The 13,009-nt window shown below is 39.1% G+C and overlaps 1 pseudogene; it reads left to right on the top strand.

The window, feature by feature from the left end:
• The first annotated feature begins 5,843 nt into the window (after window positions 1–5,843).
• LOC129485310 (tripartite motif-containing protein 43-like) lies at window positions 5,844–11,776 on the top strand (annotated as a pseudogene).
• The last annotated feature ends 1,233 nt before the right edge of the window (window positions 11,777–13,009 follow it).

The raw sequence follows: 13,009 nt of genomic DNA, 5'->3' as shown, positions 1-13,009 counted from the left end.
AGAAAGATAAAGTCTTTGTTCACAAAGAGATTCTCAGAGTATTTGAATGATATTTAATAAACTTAGAGTTGACACTTGAACACCATGGTGGTTGGGGTGCCGAGATCCCATGTAGTCAGAAATCAGCGTATAACGTTTGACTTCCTCAAAACGTAGCTATCAGTGGCCTACTGTCGACTAGAAGCCTTAATGATAATATTCACAGTTGATTAATGCATATTTTATATGTTATATATATACTGTATTTTTACACTAAAGTTATCTAAAGGAAAGAAAATGTTATTAAGAAAATCAAAAAAATATATATTTAATATTCATTAATGGAATACTAAATCTAATTAGTGGAAGTGGATCATTATAAGGGTTTTCATCCTCATCATCTTCATGTTGAGTAATCAGAGAAGGAGGAGAAAGAGGAGGGGTTGTTCTTGCTGTCTCAGGGGTAGCAGAAGCGGAAGAAACTCCAATTATAAGTGACTCACATAGCTCCAACCAGTGTTATTCAAGGGTCAACAGTATATATAGGTCAAAAGTTTTAAAACTATATTCTCTAATTTTCTAAATAAAATTAAACTACATTACATAAAATAATTAATAGAAAATTTCTTGGAATTTCAGGCAGGTAAATTGGGGCGGAGGGTGCTGAAAACTATATTCTAGATAAACCATTGTACTATTGAATTTCCACTTAGTTCACATATGTGATTAACACCCATATGATGAGAGAGGCAGTGCTTAGAGATGTAGCAGAAAAGGTAGCATAGTGTAGTTCAAGATGGGGCCTAGATGCATGGCTGAAGAATCTGTATGGATCATTTACTAATTCAAACATAAAATGAATACTATGAAGAGAAGAGATGAAATGAAATTACATATACATTCTGAAAGAAGTAAAGATTTCCTGATGGAAAAGTAAAAACAAATAATATTAAAGACACTCCCAAGCACTAAGAAAGAAATTGGCTCTGTGAGAAAGAGAGAGATATCATCAGCTTAATTTTTTATATTATAAGTCATCTTGATGCTTTAAAGGTGATATCCTTAAGGATATAACTTACAATACTTTTTTCTTCAAAATATCAAGTGCCTACTGTGTCTTAATAAGCATTCTAAGCCAATGCAGAAATGAACAAATGAGACAGATTTTCTTGCACCTAAAGAGCTAATGAGGTCGCAGGGTGAGAAACACAAGTCAGCAAGTCAAAATACAACATTGAAAAAGTGAAGCTGGCACAGTGGCTCTGGCCTGTAATACCAGCACTTCAGGATTCTGAAGCAGGAGAATCACTTGTGCTTAGCAGTTCCAGACCAGCCTCAGCAACAAAGTGAGAGCCCATCTCTAAGAAAAGAGAAACAAAATTAGCTGGGGTTGTGGCATGTTCCTGTATTCTCAGACACCGGCTTAGATGAGAGGATTGCTTGAAATTGGGAAGTCAAGGCTGCAGTGAGCTGATATGGCACCATGCTTAAGCCTGGATGACAGAGCAAGACGCTGTTTTGAAAAAAAAAAGAAATTGATAGAGAAATACAGTGTGATGAGTGCTTCAGAGAAAAATACAGCAGGAAAGGAAAATAAATAAAGTATCATAGACAAAATTGATTTTTGTTTTGTTTTGTTTTTGTTTTTGAGACAGAGTCCCGCTCCGTCACCCAGGCTGGAGTGCAGTGTGGTGATCTCAGCTCACTGCAAGCTCCGCCTCCTGGGTTCACGCCATTCTCCTGCCTCAGCCTCCCGAGTAGCTGGGACTACAGGCGACCGCCACCATGCCACGTTAATTTTTTTAGTATTATTAGTAGAGATGGGGTTTCACCGTGTTAGCCAGGATGGTCTCGATCTCCTGACCTCGTGATCCGCCGGCCTCGGCCTCCCAAAGTGCTGGGATTACAGGCATGAGCCACTGCACCCGGCCCAAAATTGAATTTATAATATCATGGTCAGAAAAGACCTAGTATAGAACATATTTGGGCAGATACATAAAGGAGGCTAGAAACGAAGGCGCGTGACTATTTCATGTATTTCAGGTTTTTCCTATCTTTTTAAGAAGCGATAACTACATTAAAAATATCTAAATGTAAACTGATTATTTCTCCACACCATATTTGCCCCCATTGTCTATTATGAAGCTTCTGATATAAAGGAGAAGGAATGAGAGTAGAGAAAACTGAAGCCAGATCTCAAGGTTGAGAGTAAATTACTTATGATCAGTAAAGTCTCATAATATGTATGGCAATTTAAGCATGGTAGGTGAGTGTTATTCCCTGAGAAATGAATCAAAATCTTACTGGGAATACTGAAAGTACATAAGTCAAGTGTATATCGAGACCACAGACAAGTGCTCTGCTGCCTTTGGCACAGAGCACAAGCAACATTTTAAAGCTTCATTACTTGTTTCTCAATATAAGAGGAGAGGAGAATGTCTGCCTATTGACCTCAACATCTTCCTCCTGCAACTAATATCCTTCATTCCCCTTGTCCCTGAATTCCCTTGACCCGCCCCTCCTTCATTTGATTGGCTCTGTGTACTTGTTAGAATCAGAAGATCTGGGGGAACTGTGGCTTCTGAACATGTACACTAGACTCTACCCATATCCAGCCCTGTGACCCTACAAACATGCTCAACTGAATTTTCCTCCCATAGAGAAACTCTTCCTGCTGAGTTTCTCTCCTCTGCTCCTGGAGTCAAATGGCATCTCCTGTCCTATCCCTGGATGGCTTAACCCAGGAAAATTCCTGGATCCAAGAAGAGTCAGATAAAGGAACGGTGGCCTTGTGGGTGCTGAGATTCTCACAGAGATAAAGGGGATATCCTGAAATCTAGGGTTTCTTCCTTCCCTTTTCCCTCCCTTACAGCTTCTGCTGCTCCTGGGAGCTTTGCTCTATCTCTCATCCAGCTCAGACTGTTGCTGAGCCTGATAGTCTTTGCATAGCCAAGGTGGTTCTTGAAGAACTCTTGTCTGCACGAGGTCTGACCTGCTTCTCCAGAATCTGCAGCATGGGTTTCCATAACTGCATGAAGATCTGGAGCCACCGGTAACAAGGCAGAGAGTGCTCTCATGTGTCTGACATGGCATGTCACTCCTCTCCATGAGCGGTAGAATAAATGCATTCAGATGAAGCCCTGCCATCATTACTTTGTCAAGTAGAAATGCATTTCAATTTACCTCAGAGCAACATGTCCTACACTACCGTGGCCCAGGAAGGTCCCTGAGATGGAGCTTTGTAGACTTTCTCTCCTTTACCCCTTGAGCTGGGATGAGCAATGCCAGGTATTATAGGAGCAAATCTTACATCCTGTGGTTGCTGAGAAGCCCTTGAAAGCCTTCATCTGGAGCATGAGGAGCAGGAGAAATGTCCCTTCTGGAGTGGAGGCTGACAGTGTTCTTAGATTAAATTCTTACATTACAATAAAAGTGAATCGCCTGGGCACGGTGGCTCATGCCTGTAAACCCAGCCCTTTACAAACCACTCTACTAAAAATGCAAAAAAAAAAAAAAAATTGGCCAGCCGTGGTGGTGGGCACCTGTAATCCCAGCTACTTGGGAGGCTGAGGCAGGAGAATTGCTTGAAACTGGGAGGCAGAGGTTGCAGTGAGTCGAGATCACTTCACTGCACTCCAGCCTAGGCAAGGCAATAGAGCAAGACTCCATCCAAAAAAAAAAAAAAAAAACTTCTGTTTTGAAAAGACTTAATCATCATCTATCTTAACACACCCCTATGCCCCCAGAAATGCAGTGAGTTGAAAGAAAGGGGTTGGTCTTCAGAGATTTATAAACGGACACTTCAACAGCAAAGCTCATTCTTCTCCAGAACCCACAGAGTGGCTTTGCAACTGGCCTTGGAGACTTCCAAAAGCTACCAGCACTGCACGGTGAGGCTCTGATCACTGAACTGAATTCATCTTATTTGACAGCAGGCTTTGGTGAGAACATAGATATTTTTCTGAGGTAAGTAAACAATTTCCAGAGTAGGAGCTACTATTAGGTTACAAACCAAAACAAGCAAAATTTGGGGACTTTAATTTATCTGCAAACTTAGATTTTTTTTAGATGAAATGATCTCATTTTCTGAGTTTTAAAAACGGCTCCATTTCTTTTTTAAAATTATTCTAAACATAATCCGTAGGTTTACAAGCTCCATTTACTTAACCTATTTACAATTAACATTTTCGTCATCTGTCTTGCTACATGTTCCTCAAATTAAGGTTATGATTAACTTTTTACTTAATGTATTTCTAAGTTATTTGTATAGATTGTAAGCGTTTTGCAATAGTTTCCAAATATCTAGTAATTTTTTAATCCCTGTGGGTTCTATAAATGGCTCATGGGTGTTGTAATTTATGTGTATAAGTGTGTTACATTCTGCTGTACTAGTGGTAATGTGCCTGTGTTACAATGTATGGCTACATATAGGTAGAGAGTGCATTGCATGATTCGGGCAAACATTTTTTCTAAAAAATGGTAAAAGTCTCTTCACAAACTTCAGTCTGTCAAAGAAAGCAAGACATGAGTATTTCTGCAGAAAAGTCTCACCGGCAACCATGCAGAAATGTCAGAAATAGAAGGATCATATATTTATACAGTGTAGAAACCAGGATTTAGGTTTTTCATTTCTTTGTTTCTTTGTTTGCTTTAGACACGACCACCCAGGCTGGAGTGCAGTGGTGGAAATGAGACTCACTATTGCCTCTACTTCTCACTTCAAGCAATCCTTCAGCCTCATCTCCCAAAGTAGCTGGGACTACAGGCATGGGCCCTCATGTTCCGCTATTATACACACATATATATTTATAGACATAGGCCGACCTAGACATTTTGCCATGTCGCCAGTCTAGAACTCCTGAGCTCAAAACACCCCGCCTGACTTGGCCTCCCAAAATACTGTGATTACAGGCTTGAGCCACCTTGCCTGGCCTAGGTTTTTTTTTCCTCTTTTTTTTTTTTTTTTTCAAAACATACATTTAAAACTCTGACTTACTGTCTAGTGCCTATTATTATTGCATAATACTTACTCGTTTTAGGACTGCGTGAAAGAGTAATGATAATGCGCCCAAAGAGCTTAGAAAATATTTCTATCCTTTGTGTACTCTCCTACAGTTTATCAATCTTTTGTAATTCTAATTACGTGTCTTTTAAAAATGTTGTAATATTATCCAGTATATCCCCAAATTAACAGACAGTCCAGGAACAGTAAACACGCCAGAAAGTTTCTTTGATTGAATTAACATAGCAGCCTAGAAAAGCAATGATTGTTTGTTTTACCTTGGAGAAGTGCCTTTACCTCGATTTGTCTGTTTTATCTTGGAGAGTAAAGGCTAGCTTTTTCTGATTGGGGTCTAAGTATGAGTTCTGCTCTAACATTTTCAAGCGGGGTCCTTCTGGAAAAGTCACGATGGATGGTTGTTACAGTTAAATGAAAAAGTGAGAGTAGAAGAGCTTAGTTAGCTTGCCTTCTCTAAACCAATCACTGGCAATTAAGAGTGTTACTGATTCTCAGATCATTCAAGACTCAATCCTTGAGTTTACAGGTTGATGAAACCTGTGAAGCCCAAGCAATTTTGTGGACACTAACCCCTCAAAAAATCCGACATTCTTCTATGCAAGAAAATAGAGTTTGGAAAGCTGGCCGTGTGTTGATTGGAGAACAGTCACGTTTTCCTAGAGAGGTCGATATCTCTTAGTGCCTTGGTTTTCTGTTTTTCCTATCTCTGTCGTTGCAAATTAAAGCCTATTCTTCTCTAGAAAGAAAAGATATTATTCAATCGCAACCTGATTCAAACTTTGCTTGGACCTTTGTCTCTCCAGGGTAGAAGATTAAATTCTTGTGGTTTTCTTACCTTAGGAAAATGGACTCAGACTTCTCACATGCCTTCCAGAAGGAACTCACCTGTGTCATCTGCCTGAACTACCTGGTAGACCCTGTCACCGTCTGCTGTGGGCACAGCTTCTGTAGGCCCTGTCTCTGCCTTTCCTGGGAAGAAGCCTGAAGTCCTACCAACTGCCCTGCATGCAGGGAACCATCACAGAACAAGGACTTCAAAACCAATATTCTCCTGAAGAACTTAGTGACCGTTGTGAGAAAAGCCAGTCTCTGGCAATTCCGGAGCTCTGAGAAACAAATATGTGCGACCACACGGAAACAAAGAAGATGTTCTCTGACATGGACAAGAGTCTGCTCTGTTTGCTGTGCTCCAACTCTCAGGAGCACGGGGCTCACAAACACTATCCCACTGAAGGGGCAGCTGAGGAACACCAGGTAACAGATAGCTCTGCGATCACTTGAATGCTGGAAGGTGGCAGAGTTAAAGAGATTAGAAGGACGATGATAATCATCATGGTGATTACTCCATTCTTTACTGAGTGCCAGGTGCTGTTCTAGGTACCAACGATGAAATTTTGAATAAAATATGCAACTCTACCTTCCTTCATGAAGCTTGGACCCAAACAGAGCGTGAACAAGTAAATGTCATTATTATTGAGTCTACACTTCAATGCTAAAGACATTGAAAAGCCACCAAAACTACTAGCGCAAAGAAAGGTATTTTGGAAATATATTTAATATTATTGGACAAACGAGTATGGGACTAGCACACTACAAAATCTGGGGGCTAGCATAGTGGGTTCTGAAGCAGGATGTTTCCCTGAACATTAGCCAAGTTACAGGAAATCTTCACATTTCAGTTCCCTAAACTGTTCTGCTTTCTGAATCCTCAAACTGAAAAATATCCATTGAGGATGAGCAGTGAAAAATTTGTTTTTGTTTCCCCTTTCTAATGTATTTATGTATTATATCCCTTGCTTGCGTATACCACTCAGAGTGTGGAATTTATGGTGTTTCATTTTCTGTTGTTCAACCTAGTAATTCTTTTGCAGGAGAAGCTCTTAAAGCAAATGAGGATTTTATGGAAAAAGATTCAAGAAAATCAGAGAAATCTAAATGAGGAGAGAAGAACAGCCTTCCTCTGGAGGGTAAGTATGAGACCATGTGTCCTCACGACCAGCTTGAGACAGGCATGCTGAGAGCATTTATATTAGCAACTTGAGTTCAAATTTTCATATACCAGATTTTGTCATGTGTTTATTCATAGGCTGGAAAACAACCAGACTGTTCAATATAGCAATTGTGCAGGTTTTCTGTAAAAGCTTTCAGATAAATAAAAATAGATATAAATTCTGAAGGACAAGTAGATGCTTAAAATTAGTAAGTATTTCAGGCAGAGATTTCTGTATAAATGAATTATGTAATATTGATTAAATAGTATATAATTGAGGAATAAAGGCATTTAATGGTGAATATGATGTTATCCAGGGGCAAAAAAGCAGGTGGGATCAGTAATTTAAGAAAAGTGCCTGTGCTGGTTAAATCTGACAGCAAGGGGCCCAGATGATGCCAGGTCAAGTAGGAGAAAATGTAACACGATGAAAAGCTGAGGAGAAGGGACAACAAATGACCGGGGGAGTGTGAGAATAAATATGTCAATATTGAGAGGAGAAACACAATGGAATGGAGATTCATGTTCTCAGAATGGCAGGGCAATTCAGAGCCTGTGGCTTTTGAGGGAAGAAAGGTGGGAGACAGAAAAGAAGTAGTCGGTTTGAGAGATGGGGGTTAAAGTTTTTACTAAGATCCTTTCCGTGTGATGGCTTCTGATCCTGATTATAATACACTAACAGCATCTCTACTTAGAGTGATTGTTTGGGCTGTGAAGTACAAAGGTTTGAGACTACAAACTAAGTGAATAACAAAGATTATATATATTATTGATGACAATTTAACAATCAATCATAAATTTTAGTTGTTTTCTAATGGTATTTCAGATTTAAAAGGACATATATTTAAACATTTAAATCAAAAGGGCTTTTTTGCAGGTGTTCGAGAATTGATGAATTACATAAATTTTGAAGGAAGGTCTTGCTTAACTCATCATCCTGTTTGTAAACGGTGGAAAATAAAAGAAGGAATGAGGAGGATGAATTTGTGGGTTCTGTGAGGTGGAAGTAGACCTAAGCATTTAGCCTACAAAATCCATGTCCCTACAGAGTGATGTGGTTTTATGGGCACAGATGATCAGGAATTAGTATAGGAAGCTGCATCCAGTTCTCCATAAAGGAGAAAAACAACATTTAGAGAGACTGAACGAGGAATACCAAGAGAATTTTCAGCAACTCCAGAGAAGTTGGATCAACATGGATCAAGAGTAAACACTTGAAAGAAATGTATCAGGAACTAATGGAAATGTGTCATAAACCAGATGTGGAATTGCTCCAAGTAAGAACCGAAAGAAAGCTTTATGGAATTGTGCAACTAGATTTCCATAGAACGTTTTCTACCACAAGCTTCCTCCTCCAGCACATTTCATTCGAACTCTGGAAGAAAAAAAATCATGTGAAAATTCTATTTTTGTTTCCATAGGATAATACAAATAAATTAGGGAAAAACTAACATTCCCTTCTTCCTCCTTTTGGGAAGTCCTAGGTTTGAAATGTTCTTGATTTGAGCCACGTTACCCTTCGGGGACGAGCCCTGAAAAAGACCACATTGTAGACAGCTGCAGCAATGCACAGTCACTACTCACACCTTTCTCTCTCACTCAAATTTAGGATCCTGAATTTATCAGAAATAGATTATGTCAATAGGTCTTACAAGTATAATAAGTGTTAGAGATGAGAATACATTTTAAAACTGTTGCAGTGATAGTATGTGGTAATTCTAAAGTTTTCGAAACCTAAAGAGCAGACCCTCAGAATAGCAACTTGTTTGTTTGTTTGTTTTGAGACGGAGTCTTCTGTCATCCAAGCTGAAGTCCAGTGGCCCAATCTCAGCTCACTGAAACTTCTGCCTCCCTGATTCAAGTAATTCTCCTTCCTCAGCCTCCCTAGTATCTGAGAATAAAGGTGTGCACCACCGCACACAGCTAATTTTTTTGTATTTTTAGTAGAGATGGGTATTTGCCATGTTGTCCGGGCTAGTCTGGAACTCCTGACCTAAGATGATCCATCCACCTTGGCCTCCCAAAGTGCTGGGATTACAGGTGTGAGCCACCTCACAAAACAGGAATAACAACTTTCTAAAAAAGTCATTTTTTTTCTCTCTCTCTCTCTCTCTTTACAGGATTTGGGAGACATGGTGGCAAGGTATGTTATTGGCCGTCAGTGCAACCTGGAGCACAAGGCATGCAATGAAAAATATCAAGCTGTTTCCAACAAAGTGAAAACATAATTTACCAACACCACAATGTGTCAGTGTGATTGTGTGGGTGTGTGTGTGTACTCATGTGTTTGTGTTGTATGTTGAATGTTACCTATGCCTTTTATCAGACATTAACCTTTTCTTACTTTTCCAAGTAACTCAGGGGGTTATGTTTTGAAGAGTTCAATGCAGAAGTTGCTAGAATAACGATTGCCTCTTTTCACGATTCAGAATCATAATTAGAGATCATCTATTTGGTGGCAGATAGGGAGAGAGGCATTTATCTTTCAGTGGCAGTAGGTTAGAAATGGAGTGAAGAGTTAGAAAGATTCCCTAAGAGCCAGAAACCCATCCTAGGATTGTGGAGGTACATTACAATATCAGAAGTGGGTTTGAATGAAGCATTTTCTGTTGGAATCTATTTCTTAAACACAGACATCAGAAACTTAACCAACTCAACCTACTTCCTTGCAGGAGTGAGCCGTGCTGCTGCACGTGCCCCAGCCTGTGAATCCAGAGCTTCACTACAGGGCCCATCACTGGGCTGGTGGATAGGTTCAACCGCTTTCTAGGTGAGTGTCACCCTCTTGGTGGGATCCACATGCAATGCCTTCAATTCTGGTTTTCCATGGCAGCTTTCCCAGTGTAATGATTTTTCATCTAGAAGAAAATAGCCTGTGAATAAGTATTTATATTTATAGTTTCATTGTCATCAAACAGACAAAACTAAATAAAAGATGGTGGAATCAGCCATATAACAAATTTCTTAGAAAAGTAAAACTTGCAGAAGGGCCCTTTAGGATGTAGAACCATTCATGTATGGTTCAACCGTGATACAATTTCCTGTATACAATTATTACAGGAAGTATACAGAACTGAATTAATTCAGGACATTTCAATTTCAAATTCAGTGCAGTTAATGACTGATTTGAGTGACAGTGTTTTTTTAAATACATTTCAGGTGAAGTTTCATAGCATTTATAATTTTAATCATGTGCATTTTAATCAACTAAAGCATACATGAGTAACTTATATAACAATGCAAAAACTGAGAATCTGTGAACGATAGGAACGTGATTTGTTGGTTGATGAGGCCTTAGATAGAACTCCAGGATAGATCACCATAAATCCAGCAGGTAAAATATGTCTGTGCCTGAATCTGGCATGAAAGTCAGATAATTCTTGCAAGGAAGCTGCCCTTTTTAGAAGGCAGAGTCAGATTTTCTCTTTAAGTATGAATTGACTAGTTTAAGTGGCAGATTATAATATTTCTGGCAAAGTGATAACTTTTTTATTTGGGTCTAAGGATGGCTCCTCACCTCATCTCCTGTCCCAAGCCTCCTGCTCTGCCCTGACAGAGAAGAGACAACGAAGGTTAATTTTATTGCTATGGACTTGGCTGCAGTGCAATAGCTTCCAGGTTTTCAGTTGTTATGAAAGGTCGCTAACTAGACATAGACATGACCTTCCTCCCATTTATACTTATAGAGTTTATAGAAATTGCGATCATTGAAGTTTAGGCGTTTTCTCGTGCAGATATCCTAACACCCTTTGATTCCAACATTTTTCCAGACACAAGTTTCTTTCTAATCTTGACCTGTGTTTTCTAGTGAGAATCTCTTTCTTATCTGAACATGAGAATTGATAAACTGCTTTTCACTGGAACATTCTCTTTTTTCCACCGTGGAAATTTCCTTCACATGGGAAGTAACCAATTACAATATCAGGCTGTTTGAGGATGTGAGAAGTTTGATGTTTAGACCAGAATCTTTGCATTCTGACAGATCTGACAATTTTGCTGCTTGGGGAGCCTGGGTCTTCTCCTCTGGCAAACACTACTGGGAGCTGGATGAGGGCAACTCTTGGGACTGGACTCTGGGAGTCTGTAAGGACTCCTCGATAACTAAGAATAGCACAATGGTTAAATCTAAGGACGTATTTCTTCTTTTATGTGCCTGCTGTCCTGACCCATATTTCCAGGGATACCCTGGCATACGTAGACACTATGTAAAGTGCACATCTATTAGAAGTTTGTAACACTATGTTTTCATGTGACTGTTTTCTTATTCCTGCAGTGGATATTTCCTGGGATAATAAAATAACCACTTGGTACATTCCCCTTGTTTGAAGTTCTGAGACAGCTACTCTTTGGTTCTGATGATCTCAACACTGCCCCAACTCCAACAAAATCTAAGTGTTTTCTTGATGGCGAGCCCTGCCATTCACTCTTGGAAGATATTACTGAGAGGTGGACGTTGGACACTGTTGGAACTGGGCTGTTAGATTTTGCAGTGATTCTTGGACAATGAGAAATGACATGCTGGTTAACTCCAAGAAAATTTTTCTACTTTTCTGTGTCAAGAAGTCTACCAGTGTCATCTCAAGACCTCTTCCCCACTATTATCTCAGTATACAGAAAGGCCTCTAGGCCAGATGGGGGTGTTTCTAGATGACGACTGTGGCATAGTAAGCTTTGTTAATGTGGCCAACGGTTTTCTCATCTGTAGCCTCTCGGTTCTTTCCCTTACCCTCTTACAACTTTGCTTTGCTTTGCTTTGCTTTGCTTTGCACTCAAAGAATCAGAGATAGGTCAGTAACATGACTAAAGGTATCAGAAACACCGACTTCTGAGAATGCTACTGACTACTTGACATTCTTTATCTTTTTCCATGAAACTTTGTACCATTTTTAAAAGTGTGGAGGTATGCATTTGTTTTGATTTTCATTAAACTACTCTCTCTTAGAATACTGCCCATGTCTTTTCTTTAATGCTGTATCTTTTCTTTGCCTTGATTTCCAAGCCAGCCCAGGTAAATGAATACCCGAGTGCGTTTATCCAAACTGATGGGTTAATGCAAGAGCACAGGTTTCTTCCCCCTGAACTGGAATTTTTTTTTCTCTGTTCCACATCTGCTAAGTCCCATTTCATCAAGTGTAAGTTCCAACATTTCTTCAGGGAATTCTTTCTTTAGCTCCCGGACTAGATTAGGCTTTGTTTTAAAGACTCAGAAAACCTTATACTCTTCTTTGTAAAACTCACAGTGTAATAGTAGGCATCTTTTCTGCTTCTCAGATTACAAGAAGAGGATTGTGTTTGTACTACACACAGGTATATTCCAAGAAAGTACACAATGCTTAAAATTCAACTGATATTCATTATCTGTTTGAATAAAAGAATAAATGCACAAAATAATTGATAAAAACATATGATACAACTGTTTAAAAGCTACCAAATTTACCCCTGTATTCCTTTTCATTTTGGCTACTGAATGTAACCAAAATCAACAGGGATATTGAGAAATATTATTTAATAAAGTTATAAATTGGACTGCTTATCCAATTGATAGGCTCAGTCAATTTTCGTTAGCTCAGGAACAAACTATCGATGGACACAGATCTTAAGAGAGTGACAATGATACAGATAAAAAGACTGAAAACCTGTAAGGTTTTAGTAATTTCACCGATGGCATCCTACAGACAGTTACCTGGGAACATGTCATTACCAGAATAGAAAGTAAGACTCGCTTTTTGCTTCAGAAAATACAGAATACTCAGAAGCCTCATTACATTTTAAGAAAACTGCAAATTTATTTAGGTCTTTGAAGTTTTTAAAATACATGTGCAGTAAAATATCCTTATTATCAGAAATACCTATATTTTGATCGTGTTAATTTTGTATGAAGACTTTCCTTAAGTATCGACTGGAAGTTGGTTCCAGGACTCCCCACAGATACCAAAATCCTTAGATGCTAATAATCCTCAGTTGTCCTTACAAAACATGAGGAACTATTTGCATGTAGCCTAAGTACATCCTCCTATGTA

Source organism: Symphalangus syndactylus, chromosome 6 (genome assembly GCF_028878055.3).
Source record: "Symphalangus syndactylus isolate Jambi chromosome 6, NHGRI_mSymSyn1-v2.1_pri, whole genome shotgun sequence".
NCBI classification, from domain to species: domain Eukaryota; kingdom Metazoa; phylum Chordata; class Mammalia; order Primates; family Hylobatidae; genus Symphalangus; species Symphalangus syndactylus.
Note: the sequence above shows the minus strand (reverse complement) of the source record. Positions and strands in the feature narration are given on the sequence as shown.